Source organism: Gracilinanus agilis, chromosome 6, assembly GCF_016433145.1.
Source record: "Gracilinanus agilis isolate LMUSP501 chromosome 6, AgileGrace, whole genome shotgun sequence".
NCBI classification, from domain to species: domain Eukaryota; kingdom Metazoa; phylum Chordata; class Mammalia; order Didelphimorphia; family Didelphidae; genus Gracilinanus; species Gracilinanus agilis.
In genome coordinates, this window is record NC_058135.1 from 276,564,803 (window position 1) to 276,587,299 (window position 22,497).

The 22,497-nt window shown below is 34.8% G+C and overlaps 1 pseudogene; it reads left to right on the forward strand.

Annotated features, from left to right (window-relative positions):
* The first annotated feature begins 9,758 nt into the window (after positions 1–9,758).
* Positions 9,759–11,065, forward strand: LOC123251684 (annotated as a pseudogene).
* The last annotated feature ends 11,432 nt before the right edge of the window (positions 11,066–22,497 follow it).

Sequence of the window (22,497 nt, forward strand, 5' to 3'; positions counted from 1 at the left end):
AAACTATTGCCTTTTTCATCATATCCTCAAAGCTTTAATTGGCTTCTTCCCTTGTTTATTGTTCTCCCTATCATTCTAATATAAGAGTAGCTAGTTGGCACAATGGATAGAGGATTAGGCCTGAAGTCAGGAAGACTCATATTAGTTAGTTCTAATCCGGCCCAGCCACTACTTGTGTGTCTCTAGGAAAGTTATTTAACCCTGTTTTCAATTTCCTCATCTGCAAAATGAGCTGTAGAAGGAAAAGGAAAATCATTCCAATATCTTTGCCAGGAATATCTCATATGGAGTCACAAAGTTTGGAGGCAATTGAAAACAACTGAACGACATGATAATTCTTAAATGTTTATAGATGATATGTACTCTCTTCTTCCTTTCTGTTCAGGAATTATGGTCAACTCATCATAACCCCATTTGGGTTTTTCTTGGCAATGATCCTAGAATGAATTACCTTTGCTTTTTTCAGCTCATTTTACAGATCAGGAAAACTGAGGCAAACATGGTTAAGTTACTTGTCCAATATTATATAGTTAAAAAGTATCTTAATGTCAAATTTGAATTCATGAGGATGAGTATTCCTGACTCCAGGAGCAAAATTTGATCTACTATACCACCTAGTTGCTTCCTTCATATTGGTAAATTTTCCAATTCAACTTTATTTAAAAACCACTTATGAAGGAATTGCTATATGTGGAGAATTGGGCTAGGTGCTAGGGATTCCAAGGTCACAGTAGACATTTTTGAAGCTTCTGTTCTACAATGCATACATAAGGAGAGGAAGAAGTCAAATCCTTTAGAAGAAAAAGTTTTCTATTTCAAACAAAATTTATCTTAGCCCAAAATATGAATGGGATGGGAAATAGAGACTTGATTAGAATTATGCTTCTAGATAAGTGAGAAAATTTATCACTAGAAAGGATCTCAATACCTGTGAGTGAGTCCCTGTAATGATATGGAAAAGATATGAAACATATCAGAAGATTTTACTTTCTGAATTACATATCTCTTCCCAATCTACCATAAATTGGGGCTACTGGTTTTGGTATCTTATGTATACCTTTATGAGGTTAGACTGGATCAACCTCCTCACTTTCTCACTCAGGAAAGCCAAGCCACTAAGCTAACCTGATTTTATTAAAAAAAATGAAACTATCCTGAAATTCAATAAATTGTCTATGGAGTTAATTTAGTTCCTTTGAAGCTATTATGTTCCTTGTTTTTCAAAGTCACAGAATATTCCTTGTAGAATAGCTATACTTTTTTTTTTTTAATTTTTTTTAAACCCTTGTACTTCGGTGTATTGTCTCATAGGTGGAAGATTGGTAAGGATGGGCAATGGGGGTCAAGTGATTTGCCCAGGGTCACACAGCTGGGAAGTGGCTGAGGCCGGGTTTGAACCTAGGACCTCCTGTCTCTAGGCCTGACTCTCATTCCACTGAGCTACCCAGCTGCCCCATAGCTATACTTTTAAAAATAGGAGTTTTAAGAAAAATAAAGAACTGAAAAATTTTATGAATATCAACTTCAAATGTGTAGGCTGATCCAAAAAAATAAAAAGTGAATTCATATTAGTTTATTTATTCAGTGACATAAGATCAAAGTAACAGATAATTACAAAGCTTAAAGAAATAATAAAATACATCTGGAAAAATAGGCAATCTATGAATACATGGAGTATGGTGGCCAAGCAGTACCAGATTTGAACATATGTTATAAAGTGTTAATCATTTCATAAAGTGTCCTGCTAGACAAGAAATAGAGTGGTTGATCAATAGAAGAGATTGGATGCAAAACACGCATATATTAATTACTAAAGTAATCTAGTATTTGATAAACCTAGACATCTTTTGGGACAAGAACTCACTATTCAACAAAAACTTATGGGGAAATGGAAAGTGGTATGGCAGAAGCTAAATAGAGCAAATATCTCTCAACATGTAATAAAAAAAAAATTTGTATGTTTTAAACACAACAGATGATATCATAAGCCAGTAAAGAGAATATGTAAAAAATACTTATTAGATCTAAGGACAAGTTAAAATTTTATGACCAAAAAGAGGTTAAAAATTTATATACGAGGGGGTAGCTGGGTAGTTCAGTGGATTGAGAGTCAGGCCTAGAGACAGAAGGTCCTGGGTTCAAATCCGGCCTCAGACACTTCCCAGCTGTGTGACCTTGGACAAGTCACTTGACCTCCATTGCCCACCCTTACTACTCTTCCACCTATAAGCCAATACACAGAAGTTAAAGGTTTAAAAAAAATTATATACATTATATATATGTATATACATATATACATATATATATATAATTTTGATCATGTGAATTAAAAAACATACAAGCAAAATAAATGTAGCAAAAAGAGTAAAATGATAAGAACTTAACAAATTTTATTTCAGGTTTCTCTGATAAAGGCATTATATTGAGGGAAGTGAGTACATTTCTGAAAATAAGTGTTACTCCCTAATTCATAAATAATCAAAAGTTATGAACAGGCAATTTTCAGAAGAAAAAAAAAGCAACCAGGAATCACATTAAAATGCTATAAATAATTATTTATCAGAGAATTAAAATGAAAATAACTGAGGCCCCACCTCAGATATCACAACTTACATTTTAAAAAGGAAACAATATTTTCATGAAAGCCACATATCACAACAGTCATTTTACTTTAAAATATTTCTTATTTTTAAGAAGTTTAAACTTATGATAACCTCAGGTTCCTCTTTTTTGAACTTCAACCATTTTTTCTGATTTTTTTCTCTCTTAAGCAAGATAAGTTAAACCCCTCTTCTTTAATATAAATTTTCAAATTCTGGAAGAAAATTCCCATCTATTCTATGATATTAACTGCTAGATCTTTAATACTTCTGGTAGAATAGAAATAACACTGGAATATACAGGGTGTCACAAAATCTGAATTCAGGTTTATTAAGATTTAAGCTCAAAATGAATTAAGACTTTCGGAATGGTCTGTACACTTATAGAACCAGAATTCAAAATGCAGGTTTGTTACTTGTGACCTGTTATATACTGGGCAATAAGTTTCATCTCTCTGGATCATACTTATCTATAAAATGGGGGAATATTATGACATAAAATATAAGCTCAATTTTTGTTCAAAAGCTATGATTCCAAGAAACTATTCTTTACGCTAAATATATAGTACCTTCATATGATGTACACATGCCATGTTCTTATGTCTTTTCAATTTTTTTTCTTCCTTCTCTCAAGTATGGAAATCATTGCTGTTCATCCTGAACTCTGTAACACAAAATTAAACACAATTTTCCAAATGTACTCCATATTTTTCCATTGTTCTTATGAAGCTTTTTTTAACAACCAAATCAATTAAAAGACTTTACATTTGATCCATTCAAAATCCTTTAAGTTTTTAATCTTATCTTAATGCCTTTCATGTTTAGGAATTAATAGTCAAAAATTTGGGGGTTTTATAGGGGGAAAAAAACCTAGAAGCTTTTCTGTGATGTTCTTAACTGAAAATGCCTCAGAAAAGATTTTTGATTAGGTGCATTTGGAGGAAATTTATTGAGAGAAAACTACAAATATTGACCTAACTGTATGAAATCATGAGGTAGGGAAGCATTACAAAAATAGTGATTTTGGCATAAAATGTATTTAAAATAAAGTACTGATAATGTTCTTATTTCTATGCTGTGTCGAGTAGTGAGAATAATATCAAAATACTTTCATTAAATAGATTTTAGAACAAATCTAAAGAGAAAAATGTTTGACTAATAGTTCACATTTTCAAAATAACTTTCTAAGATTGGTAAAGTAAATAGTTTTCATACCATTATACAGGTAAAAAAATGAGGCTCAAAAACCTAAAATGCTAAAGTCTTCCAGTCTATAACCACTGGAATCTATAATCATTGTGGTTGGGATTACAACTTCATGATTATAAGTTCAGTCTTTTATATTCTGTCTCTTACACTAAACTTCCTCTCAATTCAAGGAAATTTAGTTAATCAGTGTAATCTTTATCCTCATCATAACTACCATCATAATATAAGGAATTAAAATTAAAAGTTTGACTAAATATATGAGAATTCTAAGACAGTACTATCGTCACCAATTTAAAAATGCTATAGTTCAAGTCAAATTAACTTTTAGTAGCTTTGTTTAAAAAGAGGTGGAATGATTGAAAGAGAAATATGAAAGAGGATAGAGTAAGAAGTATAGACTATCACCCTAAATTTTGCTTTGGTCCCTGGCTCAACCCATGCAGGGCTCATTAACCCCTCAAAAAGCACTCCATGGTGAATTAAGCAAAGACTCAACCCATATGGCCTCCTTCAAGAAAGGGAGGACTCTCTGGAACTAATCTCTCCAGAACTCAGGAAAGGAGGGTCAGCTTCTCACTCACCCAAGCCAAAACTTCAAAGGAGAAGATCCAGGAGCAGTCTTACCAGAAGCAGTCCAAGAGACAGAGTCCCAGATTGAAGTCCCAATTCATAGTTCCAAGCCATAGGCCCGGGTCCAAGATCCTCCAAACCCCAGATTCAGGCCAAAGAACTCTCAGACAGGAAGTTCAGGACCCTTTATAGTCCTTTTTCCACATCACTTTCTGTCCCTTCTTCCACTTTATGGGAGTAATTACAATCTTTAAATTTGCTTAGCAGTGCCCAGGGGGTGGTCAGTAGTCTCTGGGTTTTCACCCATTTTTAGTAAGTGGTTTGCAAACTTCCCCTACTTAATGTTAAGTAGGGTGTTTTCAGTTTCTGTTGATTAATTTAAAAATAGGCAAGGGGAGAGTTAATCCTATCTTCACAATCATATATCATCAACATTCCAGTTCCTTTCCTTCCTTCTCTTCTTCATGAATTAATCATCATTTTCAAATATATATTTCCTTCAAAATTACTCTCTTTTCAATGACTGCATCAGCTGCTTTGATAGATGCACAGAAATATTAGATTTAATGTCACTATATTCAAAATTTTGTAAGTCAAAGTGACAATGTGTGGGAAATTAATATGTTCCTTCCTAAGAGATATTGGAATCTAGAATCAAAGAAAAACCAAAAACATGCATGTATTTATAAGCCTCTTTTGCCACCAACAGATCAACAAATATTTAATAAGCATGTACCTTCAGCTAAGTGCTAGGGATACAAAAATGAATAAAAGAATGTTTCTGCTTTCAAGAAGCTGATAGTCAGAAGATGGAGACAATATTCAAACATATATAAGAAGCCCGTTATATATAGGATTCATAGAAAATAGTTATCAGAAGGAAAGAAGTTGAATTAAGGTAGGTTAAAAAAATACTTGCTATGGAAGATAGTATTTTGGTTGGGACATAAAGGAAGGCAGGGTGGTCAATAGGCAGAACAGAGGAGGCATGGAGGAATTAGTGAGAACACCTAAAGCTAAGAGATGGAATGTCTTGTTTTTATATCACCTAGTAGATCAGTGCCATTAATTTGAAGAGTGACATGGAATACATTTTAAGAAATCTGGAAAGAAAGGGAATAAGCTATGAAGGTCTTCAAAGTTAGTAGATCTAAAGTATTTTGACAAAAGGAAATACTAATTCCTTGAAGAAACATGGAGATCTCAAAATCAATTAGTGCAAATCAAAGGAAATAAAAATTTTAAGAATTCACTCTGGGCAAAACAGTGGGCGAAATATATGAGATACCAATAGCAATGAAAGACAACAACACATACTCCCAAGTAGCTCACATATTAATGTTATTATGTTTCACTTGCCTGTCATGTATGACTCTTCCTTACCCTATTTGAGGTTTTCATGGAAGAGATACTAGAGTTGTTTATCATTTCCTTCTCCAGCTAATCCTAGAGATAGAGAAACTGAGGCCATCAGGGTTAACTGTCTTCTCCAGGGCTCTCCAGCTATTAAAAGTGTCTGAGGCCAGATTTGAACTCATGAAGATGACTCCAATCCTAGAGCTTTATCCACTGGTATACAGTAACTTCTAATCTTGGTTGTGCTCAAGATCCTTATGATGATATGCTATTGTTTGCAAACTCTGGATCTGGAATATTATAAATAGTGTATCACAAAGACCCAGGATTCACATGAAATTGCTAGCAGAAGCATAAAGGAGACCATATATACAGAAAAATTCATTGGGGACCAGAGCAGCCAATATCAGTTACAGATTGAAGTACATCACTAAGATAGTTATGAGTCATCTTTCCCTATGTTTTACATTATTAAGATGGAATTGTTAAGAGAGTTTTCCTAATGTCTCCATTTTCTCTTTAAGAGGCAAGGGAGCAAAAAGATTTCTGAGTAAGAGCTTCCTCCCCCCCTCCCCCCCAGCTGTGTAGGCTGTCAGTTGATGACAGCTAGGAGGGTGTCACTGAGAATTGGTAGGTGAATTGCTGGCAGTTTGAAAAGAGGCTTTTGTCTATGGGTTCTCTGGAGAGCAAGTGTGTCTATCTGTGCCTCTGAGACAAACTGGCTTTTGGAAAAAATAACTGACAGCAGGTAAAGAGAAAATGGATTTAAGGAGAAAGAAGGTAATTGATGCTTATTTATTATGACTTATTGATTAATAAGTCATAATAGATAGGTAGATAGATAGTGGGTATATTTTTAGATAGACAGAGTAGGTAGATAGGCCTGGCCTGACCTGGTAGAAGACACTGCCCTCAAAGGCAGATAGATTTAGGGTTTTTTAGAAATTTTAGTTAGGATTGGGATCTTAGGTATAGGTATAAGAGTTATTTTGCTTTCCTCCTTTTTATTTCCTATCCGAATTTTTCTCAAAATAAATTAAGTGTTTTGTGTTTTACCAAACTGTTCTCCTGACTTTTGTTCAAATTCCTACCAAAAATTTTAATCCTTCACAGTATTAGATGCAGCATTTGTAAACAGGTCTATTACAAAATAATAGTAGATACAAAATTAATCATGATAAAATTAAAGATGTGTATTTAAAGATAATTGATGATCTAAAGTGAAAGTTCAATGGTAAATGCTTGAAAAATGAACATTTTCAAGATATCTTTGAAATCATAAAATTAACAAAAATTTATAGACATAAAAGTAATCCATTCTTAAGAAATATAAAGCCCCATGGAATGTTGGTTCGCAAAAAATATTGGCAGTCATTATTATGATTATTTTTTTTTAATTCAAGGCAAGAATTAGTGGTGTCTTTGGCCCACATGATTTTATTTTTATTTATTTTTTATTTTTTTAAACCCTTAACTTCTGTGTATTGGCTCCTAGGTGGAAGAGTGGTAAGGGTGGGCAATGGGGGGTCAAGTGACTTGCCCAGGGTCACACAGCTAGGAAGTGTCTGAGGCCTCAACCTGATTTTAGAGGAGCATAACATATTGAAGGAGGTCATCTATTAGTCAGCTAGCCACTGCTGTAATCTAAGATTATTTCTTTTGTAAAGTAGATGATCTCATCCACCCTTTCTATCTGTATATGGGCCTTTAGTGGGGAGACATTGGTAGGGAAGTTCTTTGTTCCTGGAATTTTATAAACAATGTGATAGGAGGGGAAGGAGCATATTTTCCAGGGTCAAAATCATAAAGGTCATTTACTATGTTAAAGACTACAAAAAATGTTTTAAAATTCTACACAACATATACTCTTAAAGAATTGAATTCCAAAGCCCATCATTCAATAAATATGATAGTTCACAATAATTACTTTGTCAAGATCTTTTTTTTTTTAAACCCTTACCTTCCATCTTTGATTCAATACTGTGCATTGGCTCCAAGGCAGAAGAGTGGTAAGGGCTAGGCAATGGGGGTCAAGTGACTTGACCAGGGCCACAAAGCTGGGAAGTGTCTGAGGTCAGATTTGAACCCAGGACCTCCCATCTCTAGGCCTGGCTCTCAATCCACTGAGCCACCCAGCTGCCCCCTCAAGATCTCTTTTAAGAAAAAAAAAACACAAAACTAGGGACATTTAAAAGCAGTTTCAAGAAATTAGGTGCAGATTGATACTTTTTACAAGTCCAGTTAAATACCACAGGGAATAGAGCAACAGCCCCGGAGTCAAAAATATCTCCATTCTAATTCAGCCTAAAGAATGTTTACCAACTATATGACTAGGCAAGTATTTAATTTCTGCTTTAGTCTTCTTATATATAAAATGAAAAAAAAATTCCACCTACATATAAGGATTATTTTGAGGATTAAATGAGAGAATAATTTTAAAGCATTTTATATAGTATCTGTCAGAGTAAGCACTACCTAAATGTTAACTACTATTGCTATTGTTGTTACTATTATTTTATATTCCATAAACAAAGCAAAATTGATATAAAATCTAAATAGATAAAGCACATCATGAAATAAAGACATAAAAGATCATCTCTATGTCTGGGAAATTTCCATGTCATGATCATATTAAATTTATTAGCCTCATCTAGTGCTCTAGGGACATGGCCTCATGAGGACTGAGAAATCCATAAACTCTCCCTGTAGTAGCTGGCAATACATATAATATGAACAAACAACAGAAGATTCTACCTTCCAGATAAGCAGGTAACCTTTTAAATTCAGTGTGTGTGTGTGTGTGTGTGTGTGTGTGTGTGTGTGTGTGTGTGTGTGTGTGTGTGTTTGTGATCTCAGTGCTCTAGGTTTCAAAAATAAGGAATTCAGACAACTCTATTAAAAAAACAACAAACTGATCACTATCAAAATGTGGAAGTAAATGATACAATTTATGGACCATGTAGTAAATGAATGAATGCGCATAAACTATTGCTAGGAAAGTCTTCAGAGGACAGTTCCTAGCTATGACCAATGCCATAGAAGTTTTTCTCAAACCAAAGTAACCAAATATCTTTTGTCAAGTAGAACTGATCAAGAATAATATATGGAATTCCAGTAATTTTTAAGATTAATGCTTTGAAATTTGACATCATCTGAAGAACAAATATATCTGTGGGTACATATATGTGTATGTGTGTGTGAAATCCTTCCAAGTCTCTGTGAATGAAAGACATTAAAAAGATGAAAATTATAGGCTTTGGTCACCCCCATTATCCAGGCAGTAATATATTCTCAATGAGGCAAAATGAAGTGAGATTATAGAGGAAGTAGCTATATGGAGTCTCTTAGAGATTCCATCATAACAGCAAGAGGTAGAGATTGGAATAGATCCAATAGATTAAAATTTTTAGGGCATTCCTTAAAGGGTCATTCCATTTCTCAGCATGGAACATCACTTTGCCATCTTTGATCATAGAGAGAGTACCCCACTAACCAAAAGGTTACCTGACTGGAACAGAGTTACTGGGAAATGAATTGTGATTTAATAACCCATGTATTCTTAACTTCAAAGACCACTTGATTTCTACTTCACTACAATTAATCCAGATATTGTTCTCATATACTCTATCTTACTCCAATATCTCATTATAACCCTTCAACCTACTGAGTAGTTAATTTTAAAAATATATTCATAATATTATCCTTGTCTATCTCTTGAGGATAGTTTCATAATGTAACTCATTTTCTAAAACAAAACCATATTAATTTTCCTTTTGGTGATAGAACATTTAAATTTGAAATGTGATTACATGAAATTATATGGCAGGATATGATATGATGTGGTACAGTATGAATTGATATGAGTGGAAATTGAGCGAATTCACCATATGGCATCGAAACTGGTAAGCTATATTGCAGTAGTAGGAAATTTGCTGTTCATCTTATCTAAGAAATGTCTATGCACCTATGTAAACAGTACCTCAAAGAAGGTTATTGCTTTAATTCTCAGATTATACTCTTTGAATGGAAGAAATTATTAAATTGAATGAAACCACTGGGAGTCAGGTGATGGAATTCATTCTCATGGGGATCACAAATCATCCTGTGCTTCAGGGCCCCCTTTTTGTTCGGTTTTTCCTCAATTACATAACCACTACTTTGGGAAATTTGGGCCTGATTATTCTGACCACCATTGATTCCCACCTAAAAATCCCAATGTACTCTTTTCTCAAACATCTGGCATTTGTTGATCTTGGTTATTCTACAGCTATTGGTCCAAAAATGCTGGCCAGTTTCACAGAGGAGAAAAATATTATTTCCAATAATGGATGTGCAATACAGCTAGTTCTCTTTGGGATATTTATCACCAATGATTTTTTTATCCTGTCATCCATGGCCTATGACTGCTATGTGGCTATCTTTAAGCCCCTTCTCTGCATTGTCATCATGTCAGACAGTATGTAGGATCTTGATGGCTTCATGCTTGTATAGCATCATGGTAAACTTACTGATTACAATAAAGATTTTTAAATCCTCTTTCTGTAAATCAAATATATTAAGACATTTCTTTTGTGATGGTCCCCCTCTATTGTCTATTATTTGCTCAGATACTAATGAGATTGAACTAATCATTTTTGTCTTTTCTGCATTTGACTTGTTTTTTTTGTTTTTTTTTTTCCCCTCTTAATTATTCTTGTATCCTATATGCTCATTCTTGTGGCCATCCTCAGGATGAACTCTCCTGAGGGCCAACACAAAGCCTTGTGTGTTTGGAATTCAGGGAGGTGCCATTTAAAAGTATCTTACAAACTTCCTGTGGACATGTGGGAAACTTTGAGACTACATTCCCTGTGATCCAATGGGGTTTCCGGTTTCTGACGTGATTACATCAGAGAACAGGTATCAATGTAGAGCTCAGCTTAAATTCGGAGGTCAGGTTTGAGACTCTCTCTTGGCTACATAGCAAGGATGGGTGGCACTGACAGTATCTTTGAAGAGATTTTATCAGAAGTGTGGTCAAATTACATATTTTATCGACATGGCCATGGCTTTAATTAAACTACTAATTTCCCTCATTTTATCAGTCTTTATCATTTTTAATCATTACAGCCTTCTCCACCTGTGGATCTCATCTTACAGTGGTGGTTGAATTCTATGGAACATTTCTCTTCATGTACCTGCAGCCCCAATCTAAACATTCCTTTGACACAGACAAGATGGCTTCTGTGTTTTATACTCTGGTCATCCCCACGCTCAACCCTTTGATCTACAGCTTGAGAGACAAAGAGGTGAAAGGAGCCTTGAAAAGACTCTTTAAAAAACTGAAATAAACATTTTCTTTAATGCCAATATATAATATTATTCTGATTTCATTTTTAGAAGCAAGTAAATTTCTTCAAGGTTTCTTTGCCAACTTCATCATTCTTATGTCTAAGGGGGGGAAATTCTCCCAATATAAAGTCTGAGAATGAAATTTTTCTGTTAACTTTTTTAACTTGTCATTCTTCATTTACTGTGTAGTAGATCATTTAAACTGGAGGGACATGTTAAAATTTAGTTCAAAATAACTCTATAAATTGATTTTTTATACAGTAGAATAGTATAGTTGTTGAAGTTTTAGGAAAATCAGTTAATAATCATTTAACAAATAATGGTGCTAGATACTGAGCTTGGTTTGGGGTATACACAGAAACATTAAACAAACAGAACTGATAATCAATGGAGTTATATGTCATTAAGGGAAGCAACATGTACATAGACACGCACAACTCATCATTGCAATCTACTTTTGAATATATTCTAGTTTTTAGAATTTTATCCTTACTATAACCTTCATTTACCTTTCATAATGTCCAAACGTTATTCCTAGTCCGGTAATACAAAAATAAACATGAGTGTTCCCTCTTCTTTAAAATAATTACTCAAAGTTTTGCAGAAAACTTCCACCTCTTCGCACATCCTAAGTTTCAGATTTTTCATTATTATGCCAGAATGGAATGAACACTGGATTATACAGTTTCCCCCAGAAAAAAATAATGCAGATTGAAGTTTTTAAATTTTAAAATGTATCAAGATTTGGGGGGAATTCTGTACAGTTATGGGCCAAGGAACGAATACCAGGTTTCTATTACAACTTCTGATATATTGGGCAAAATGTTTTTCCTCTCTGGTTCACATTTGTAAAATGTTAGACTTTGATGACCTAAAGCTAACAGTTAACAATTAACAGTTAACAATTTCTGATGCTATGAATATATTCTTTCTTCCAACAGCATAGTGTTTTCAAACGATACTTACATGTGATGTGCTTTTTCTCTTCAATATAATTATTTCCTTCTATTCATCCTGGAGCTTATTAATATTAATCCTGAATACTGTTACACAAAGTTTTACATAATGTTCCAAATGTAAACTTTTCAAGGCAGAATTAAAACAAATTTTAATGGTCTATGCCAGGATGCCATAATAATTTTAATGAGGATCACATCAGCCTCCATAGTGGATATCTAATATCCTAAATTTGTATTGAATTTTCCTTCAAAAGAATGTCTAGAAATACATATCTTATTGTTACCTTTTAAAACTTTCCCTCCCTTAAAACCAAATCAAATATAGGACTTTAATGGCTGTCCCATTTAAATTCCTTTAAATTTTTAATCTCATTTTACAGGTTATCAAATTTATGAAGTGGCAGGGAAAAGTTCATGAGTTGTATAGGGAAAGAGGTCTAGATCTAATTTTCTTGAATTCCAACTTATAACTCAGGAGAAAACATGCAGATTAACATTAGTCATTCCTGACTTCTTCTGCTCCAATTTTCTTCAATAGGACAATATTTGGGGAGTGATTTTGCTCATGTTCACTGGGGAGGCAACTCAAAATATTTGCCTGAATATATGAAACCCTGAGAAAGAAAAGCACTATTTAAATTTCTAGTGATTTTGGTGGGGAATTTTTTAAAAATAAAATCCTGGCAATTGTCTTTTCCTAGATATTTTTCTGTACTTCACAACTAAAGTTGCACACACATCTTGCAATACAGGTTTTTCCTTAGTTTGAAAGGATGATAGAATTTCATTAAATAAGTATTTTATTACTACAATATTTTTAATATTCAATTTTTCCATGATAACTTTGAACATATTCAGGTTTTATTTTTACTTCTATTTAACAAAAAGTAACTAATAACTCTTTTCTCAACAGCAACTCAACCCAATCTGCCTTCAAGCCCTTAAATAAAATAGTTTCAGAGAATTATTGTTTTTCAGTCATTTTTAGCCATATCCAACTCTTCATGGACACATTTTTGTCTTTTCATTATAGAGATTCTATAGTGGTTTCCCATTTCCTTCTCCAGTTCCTTTTACAGCTCAGGAAACTAAGAAAAAATTAAATGATTTGCCTAAGGTCACACAATTAGTAAATATCTGGGGCCAAATGTGAATTCAGTAAGATGGGTTTTCCTGACTCCAAGTCTGTTACTCTGTCCAGTATACTAACTTCTAGTAGCTAACCTTCTATAGAGAATATCCTCTTCCAGTGTTTCATTACAATGATAAAGTGGTCTTTTGGGAGGTTTTCTTTTGTTTCTCATTCTTGAACATCTAATGATTCCTCTTAGAGTAATTTTTCAGAGTAATAAAAATAATAAGTAGCATTTTCATCACACACATTTTAATATAGGTATAAGAAAGGAAAAAGTTTGAATATTAGCTAACAATTGGAGATAGGGTTCATAAACATCTCATTGAAGCTTCACAAAAGTAGTGTTGGATTCAAGTCTTCCTGATTATGAGTCCAATAAATATTGTGCACTAAATCTCCTACATTAGACTGCTTCTCAACTCAGGGGAAACTAGTTCATCAATGAAATAATCATCATTATTATAATTGTAATCATGATATCATCAATGATTCACCTGCTTTTGCTACTCCTCATCTACTTTGTGATTTTTGTAATATCCATGATGAAATTAATATTTTTCTTATAATAACATTTCTGTTCTTCCATTGAGTCAGGTATTGTTGCACAAGCACAGATAGCTAGCTCACTGTTGTATAATATTTAATGTAGTCATGAAAGTTAATGTGAAAATATCTGTATATAGTTTATCTACATAAACTTTGTGAACATAAATATAAAATATAGTCAGATTTAAATAATTGGAGTAATACTAATCATTCATGGGTAGACAGAAGCAATGTAATTAAAATGATAATCTTGCCTAATTGTTCAATGCCATTCCAATTAAATTACCAAAAATATTTCATTGAATTAGAAAAAAATAATAATAAAATCCATTGTAATAAAAATTTAATATGAAAGGAAATACTTTTTAAAATTTTAAGAGAAGAGGGAGGTCTAGCAATACTAGATTTCAAACTATATTATAAACAGTAATTCCCCAAACTATCTGGTGTTATCAAAGAAATAGAAAAATAGATAAGATACTTATCTAAAATTGTTGTGTGCAGATGCAAAGCATGGAATCCCTGCAAAGGTACAGGGATGGCCTCACCCAGAATTCCAGGGGACCCCCCTGGAGAACTTTGGGTGAGGGGCAGTTGAGAAGGGTTGAAGACAGTTTATTGGTGGGATTGGATGTGAGCAGAGACTCTGCTTGATTCTCCTGAGTTGGGGTTTCTCCTGAGAAACCATTGTAGTATAAGCTAGTGATTTCTACTCATAGGCTTAGCCTATTTATCATTACTATTCCTCATTAATATAATTATATAATTACTTAGCGATTAGAGAGTAGGATATTTATCTATAGCAAGAGAGCCAGTTTTAGTTAAGTGCTTCATCCCTCCAGTGAGGAGGGGGAAGGGGGCATCAATTTAACAGTTCGGGTCACCTTTCATTTATCCTAAACCCTTCATTGATTTCTATAATTTTCCTTGTTAATTCCTAATATAACTTTTTACCTTCAAAGCTGTGCCTGATAATTATTTGGAAGATACTTACAATTCAGTCTGTATATTTAGTTTGAATCCTGTTGGCTGCCAGTTTAAGATCTCCTCTGACCTCAACATTTAGATAGCTAGCTGTTATATCTCCTCTAACTGACCTGAGAGGAATATAAATTTAAGAAAGAAACATTATTGGGGTTTCAGCCATAACAGAAACTCACCAGAAGAATCTTATTCCTGTCTTCATTACCAACTGAAGCAGAAGCAGTTAGAGGGGGAGGGGTTTGAGAATCAGGAGTGTTTTACCCCCTCCTTTCCTCACTGTAACCTGTCAATCTAGGGCTCTTGACTTAAAGCTATATTTGGCACTGAAAACATTTATCTGCTTCTCCAAACTATCTGTTATTATCATCATAACAAAATAAGATAAGCTAAAATGAAGAAAAGGCAAAATGGCAAATGTAGGAGGTAATGTGGAAAAAATAGGAATATTAAAATATTGTTGCTTGAATTGATTCAATCGTTTTGCAGAGCAATATGGAATTATACTCAAGGAGGTATAAATCTGTCTATTAGATTTATTTCCTTAGATGATCAATGAAAAGGAAAAAAGAAACTCTACATTGTAAAATTTTATAATAGTTCTTTCTGTTTGGGCAAAGGACTGGAAACTTAAGAGATAGATGTTCCTCAATTCCAGATGATTGAATAAGTTTTCATATATTATTATAATGGAAAACTATTGAGTCATAAAAAAAAAGACAAACAAGATGATGGCAATAAACACCTGGAAAGATTTTATAAGAATTGATGCAAAGTGAAAAAAGTAGAACCATGGGAACTGTGGATGATTTAACTATTATCAGTAAGGCAATAATCCAGAACAATGCCAAGGTATTAATGAAGAAAAAGAATATTCACTGTAGGAACAGAGACTGACTTGACTGCAGATTGAAAAATATCATTCTTAGATTTATTTCCTCCATGAATTATTCTCTAGCATAAGCAATATGTGTCATGTTTCACAAGACAATGAATGGGGGAATATATATTATTTGATAATACATGTACAACCTACATTCTACTACTTGACCTTTTGTAGGAAAGAGAAGTGGAAGGAGGTTGAAATAATGACAGATTTTTGGACATAGCTAAATTGAGAATTTCTTTCCTTTGGATAAGCATATTTTTAATAAATAACATGTATTATACTATTGTTATGTTACATACTATGTTATAAATAAATGGTAACAAAAAAAAAGAAATCTATGCAAAGTGAAGGGGAGCAGGTTTTATTGCCTTGAGGGAATTTGAGGATCTTTTAGATGAAACTAGTATAGCAGATGCAGTGGATAGAACACTGGGTCCAAAGTTAGGAAGAACTGATTTCTGATATACCTTTAAACTGTAGCCTGTTGACTTTTGGCAAACAACTTAACCTCTTTCTATCTCTTTTTCTTTATGAGGAAATAGAGGTACAATGCCCACATGCCAGGATTTTTTTCTGATGGTGACGAAATGAAATGTTTATTAGTTACCCAAGTGGCCCAGCGCATAAAGATTTGAGTTCAAAAGTTGTCCCATACACTTAAGGATAATGTTACCGTAGACTTAATCTCTGCCTCAATTTCTATACTTTCAAATGGAAATAGTAGCACATTATAGTATTATTGTTTTAAAGATCAAACAAAATATTATTTATTAAGTGGTGAGCACAGAAACTACCCTAAAATAGGCATTTAATAAATTCTTATTTTTTTTGCTTTTTAATGATTACAACATTTTCCAAAAGATAATTCCATATGTGTTGTAAAGTGCAGCAACTGAAAACTGAAAAAGGTATTTGTAGTCACCAGCCTGCTTATTTGAGCAGATTTAATGAGATTAAGTCTACCCTGCCCATTCTCAAATTCAATAACCAAAAGTGTAAACAACTCCACTTAACTCTCAAGGGGGAATGTCTGTGACCCATGTGTGCAAGAATGGGTAACAAATCAGAATTGACTGACTTCCCCCAGGCAGTCCTAATAAAAGTGTCTTTTGTGATTGGACACGTAAACTGGAAGAAAGGCACAGGAAGTGATGAAAGAAATGGTCTGGATAAATTGAAAGAACTTCTGGGGCTTGTCCTCTTGGCTCTTGGCTCTTGGCTGCTCACTTTTTCTTGTGATGGGTGACTAGGACCTGAGGGAGCTCCAGCAGCTGGCTGAGACCTTGGACTAAGTGAGACTGCTGTTAATCTCTCCTTTGGAATTACACTTGGTGAGTGTAAAGACTAAATCTTCCTGGACTTCTCTAAAGGAACTGTCCTTTTAGAAGAGATTCTGTGACTGAAGCTTCCTCTTCATTCATCTCTGGCTCTCAGGTCCTCCAGCCCTCCAGGTCCCTCTGGCCCTCCAACCTTGGACTCAAGACTAAGCCTCCTTTGACTGAGGGACTAATTAGATCTGTCTGGGTTGAACCAGGAAGCCAGAGCAAATTACCTAGTGTTTTAGATTACTTATCCTATCTTATCTTCTCTTTGATTTTCTTATTTACTCTTCCTCTTTCCATTTGTAAATAAACTTTCATGAAAGTCATTTTGACTTGAGATTATTCTTTAATTGGGCATTGATAGTTATTCAATTCCCTGGCAACCAAACCTTTTAATATTCACCCAACCAAAACCCTTTTTTTTTTACCCCTTACAGTGGATCAGCTCCTCTCCTTACTAGGTCACTAAGGAAGTGAATAGAATTCTTTTAACTGAGAACAAGATGTGATCTGTATCTTTTGATAATATAGATACAGTATCTTCTTAATATTAATGGTTACTCCAATCTGACTGTGATGAAAACTAGATTTTAATTATATCGATGTTGATGATAAACAAATGTTGCTGTTGAATCTGTTTAAGCCACCCAGTAAAGGCAGCACCCTAACTGTCACCCTTCAATGAGAGAATCTTGAAGTTGGTGAATCAGGTCAGTAGACCAATCTTGTTTCTCAGTAACTAATTTAATAGATAATAACAGGAATGTTTAAAGGTTGAATTAGGTTAAAAGAAAATTGGGATCAGGAGAAAGGTTTTAAGGGTTAGATTGAGCTAACTAACTAAATAATAAATCTTCAGCAATCCCCAGAAGAAAGCCACAAATGGAAGCTGCCAGCTTGTTGACTTGGCAACCAAGGGACTAGCTCAAGTTGCTAACTGTTTTGAGTTTGACTTGGATAGCTTTGTAATATTTGTAGATCTTCAGTAGTGGTCTTCTTGATGATGTTATAAAATGATCTGGGTGATGATAGTAGATTATTTACTGTTAGCAGTATATGATGAATGAACCTGGGTAACTGTCCCTAAAGTGTAACAGCTAACCCTGGTTTATGAAACAGCTTCTGAGTTTGACTGAAGAACTTTTCCTTTTCCACCCTTTTACTCATGCCTTAACTCATGACTGAGTCACTTGACTTAGGGCTGGGCTCCCATTTATAGGGGTGCTGTAAGGGTCTTTTCCAGTCTCATGCCAACTCATGCCAGTTCTGGAAATTCCAAAATCTGAACTTCCAACTGACAACAGTTTGCCAAAGATGGTTTCCTGCAAAAACTATTTACAGTGTGTATATATATTCATTTATTTATTTTAACCACTTTTTTTTTATTTTCTGGTCCAAATTATCTTCTTCCTTCTGTGGGAGTCAAACTCCCAAAGGTTCAGGTAATCTCGGTGGTGGGACAGCATTGGAGTGTTAAGAAGAATGAAAATAGTCAGACTTCAGCCTGAGTCAGGCATCATAGAGACTGCTCTGGTCAGCCTCGAGTAAGGTTTATTTTTATATGCTTTGAGATCACACATATGGTTGGCATGAATTTCCATTCTCACCATACATCTTTTCTTAGACAATGGATTAAGTCATACATTAAGTTTGTTACTAACAACTTTTCATTCTTTAGTAACTTTCAGTGTTTTTCAAATGTGTATTTGGCTATGGGGTGGAGAGAACAGTCTGGCATGGTGGGAACGTACAAGCCTTCTTATGGAAGCTACTTCTCCATTTTTCATCCATTGTTCTTTTAAGTTAACATATCGAATCAGAGATCATGGAGGGGGAAAACTTAGAGACTGTTCCAGCCCATTTTTGCAGGCACCTGTGTATGGGAGTGAAAGATCTAAGTTAGAGTTTTTAAATCTTTAACATTAACTCACTATCTGCTGGTTTGTTATGAGATGATTTCTGGGAGAATTTCTGTATTATTACATGTAAAGGTGGAGCGTTCCTAGGAGTTTGTAGGAGGCCTATAAAGACTCTAATAACAGCATTTAGTGTTCTTCTTAATTTCCCTGGGGCTGAGTGGGGATATTGGTCAAAATTGCTATTAACTTTCTGAGATTTGCAATTTTTTAAATTAAATTGCCACACCCTTCCCATGAACCAATAATTTCACTACAATTATTTGCATGGGTCTTTATTTGGGTGAAATGTGGCGTTCACTCATGGGGGCTCAGAAACCCATAATGTCTACCTCCAGGAGCAGCTGACTGAGCAAATAGAATGAACAAGCCTAAAAAGATTCTACCTTTGAGATAAAGAAGTAACATTATTCTTTCTTTCTGATATTCTTTTTTAATGTTTTAAGGTCATACCATTGCTTAATTCCCCTTCCCCCTAGGATAGGTACCCAAAATTTTCAGGGAAAAGGGTCTAGTTTTTATTTGCATAAAGCTTTGGGATGGGAAGGGAAGGGGAAGAAGCAAGGAGCTAGAGCTGAGGAAAAGGGCTGTAATTTAAACAAGCTCTTAAGTTTAAGTACTCCAAGTACCCTTAACCTATTTACAAGTCCATGAGGACATTCTGGGCACATTGAGGCAAAAGCATCCAGAAAAGACAATTTGCAGATCTTCCTCAAGACTCTGGCAAGGACTAGTCTGACCTTGCATGTCTGCAAATCCCTGTTATATAATTAGAATCTGCTCCCCAGGACCCTAAATCCCAGCATCCCACTTTCATTCTCATGTTACATTCTTACATTTTAGAGATAAAGTCTATGTGTGACCCCTCCCCCTCTCTCTTTTCACACAAATGTGGCTGGGAAACCTTTTTTTTTTTTTTTTTTTTTTTTTACTCAGGCTTTTACTTTTGTCCTTTTATTTCTTCTACTTCAAGTGATTATTAATAAATCTTATAAAATATAATACTTGGAGTAATTGAATATTAATTTTAATATTAAATTTGTTGGTGAGCCACTATGGAAAATAGAATCCTTGATCTTCTTTTAAGATAACCTTTGAGTAAAGATAGGGAGTTTGGTAGGCAACCCACCTACCATGACAGCCTCTGCTCCCTGGCTGCTGCCTCCTGTGGCTGATTCCCCAAGTCTCCTGCACTAAAGGTAAAGGATGTATTTCCCTTATATTACTAACAGCTGAATGAGTGGTGGGTACTAGCCCCCATGTCTCCAGTCAAGGCTATACTCCTCCCCACCCCCACATGTGTCTTAAGTGTGGGGTAGCTGCTTGCAGTTCCAACTTGTAGATGAGGAGGCTTTTAGACCAGAAATGCAGTGAGTAGGAGAGCAGCCCCTTACACAATGCCCATCCAACTCCCTCTCCTAACTTGCAAGCTGATTTTTAAGCTGACCCTGGGGTTTTTCGTGCTCCTGACTGAGAGGGTAGAAACTGAGGGGTTAGTCTACACAGGAATCTCCCTTGCCATTCTCTAAAACCCAGCATAACATGTGGAGCAGGTAACAGGTCAGTGGATTTGAAGCCAGGATTTTAGAAATTAGCCTCTGAGGTTTCCTGACCCAAACATTAGGTGTAGCCTGTAGTCTCTATTCAAATACCCTTTTGTTCTCCTGGCATTTTTGGCCCTAGAGGGGAGGGGAAGGAAGAATATTCTTTCTAACCTCTTAGTTAACTCATGATTCTTTTTTTTACCTCCAAGAAAGAGTCTTTTGTTTTTCCTGTAATCAAAAGCCATAGAGCTTATCTGAGGAGTAATGATGCTACCAAACATGGTACAAACTCTAAGGGAATAGTTTTTGATCCCAGATAATTTTAATGCGTTAGAAAAGCTTAAAAAAAATCATTTTGACTCTGTTTAATTCTGTTACTGTAGTCTTTTCACTGGACATTTCCCACTTTATTTACTCAAGAATTAAAAAAAAAAAAAAAAAAAAAGCAAACCTGCTTAAATTACAGATCCAAATGAAAAATTTTGAAAAAATTTTCAGTGATCTCAACATGCAAGAGGAAGACCCCTTCCTACCTATGCCTAAGGTTGAATACCTCCTCCTACCTTGTGTAGCTCCTGGTGGCCCCTCCATCCCCTATCCCTTCTCCCTGACCCCCAATTCTCTCCCCTGTCTCCCAATCCCTAGACCAACCATTCCTTCTCGGTTCACCCCCTCCTCTTATTTAATCTGTAGCAACACAGACATCCAGCCAAGAGACAAAAACTGCAAGTAATTTAGTTAAAGGCCTTTTCCCCTTAAGGGAAGAGCCCAATTTCAATAAAACTGGAGAAGTGGTTTCCTTAAGGCATCAAACACCTTTTACCCCTCCAAGATATTAAGAGATTCAAGCAAAATACTCCTTCATTTGAAGATGAGTTTATAGTAATTATTAAGAAGCTTGACATATTTTGTACATATGATACTGCATATCAAGACATGGAAAATTTGCTCCAAGCTTTTTTGACTGAAAGAGAGAAAAACAAAATTATTTCTCTTGTTAATAAGACCAGGGCAAAGAATGCAGTTCACTGGCCAGAGCAAGACTTTAGATGGGATATTAATGACAAGGGGGACTATTTACAATTATTCAAGGCTAGAAAGGCATTACTAACAGCAATGAGAAATTGTTCTGATAGGCCAGGTAAATGGACCAATTTTGAGAGTCTTAAGCAATCAGAGGAGGAAACTCTCTCCCAGTTTATGGATAGACTTATTGAGCTGGCAGATAGATACATAGATCTAGATCTCTCCAAAGAGAGAGGTGTCAGGCAAATTAGGAGACAGTTTGTAAATAACTGTTGCAAAGTGGTCAAAGATTATTTTAAGACAAACTGTCAAAACTGGCACTGTCTCTAGGGGAAATGACCAGGCAGATACTGCTGAAAATCTAGTATCTGTGTTATTGGATTTGGGGGTTCTTTGGGGTTCATTAAGCTTTAATATTTAGATATATGTTATAAAATTCCTGTGGATGTTTAGGGGGCTTGGAAACTACATTTCCCATGATTCCTCTTACAACGGGAAGTGTGATTATGTAGATAGAGGTATAAGACTCCTGATGTGCATCCATCTATATCAATATTAATTGTAAAACATCCTTAGAAGGACCTGAGTTAATTTTAACATTGACAACTAGTGGTGACTTAAATTTGTCCCTTTCTTATAATAACAAGGAAGTGGGAAAATGGACGCATAAATTTAAAGCAACATTGATAAATGGAATATGAGTGTCAGCTGAAAAAAAAAAACTCTTAGGAGTAATATTTTCTCTTGGCTGCTTCCTGCAACTCTCACTCCAAGAGTTCCTGTTTCAGTTGCTGGTGCTCTTCCTCCAATCCTTGCTTCTACTCCAATTGCAGATTCTTGTCATTTTTCTACACAGTCTACACAGGAGTCTCCCGTGCCTCTGATACTAACTTGCTCCAATATGGAGTCCAATCAAGTCATTTCCAAAAGTCAATCACTATGCCCTTTATGGAGGTAAATAAAAAAAAAAATAGTGACTGTTTGGTGAACTCAGCCAAATGGACATGATATAAAGTCATTCCAGAAAAGCCATCATATGACAGTCCCTATCTATGACTAACGTCACTGATACATTTTTGTAATAAAAGTAATTATGTAGCTTTTGTCAAGAGG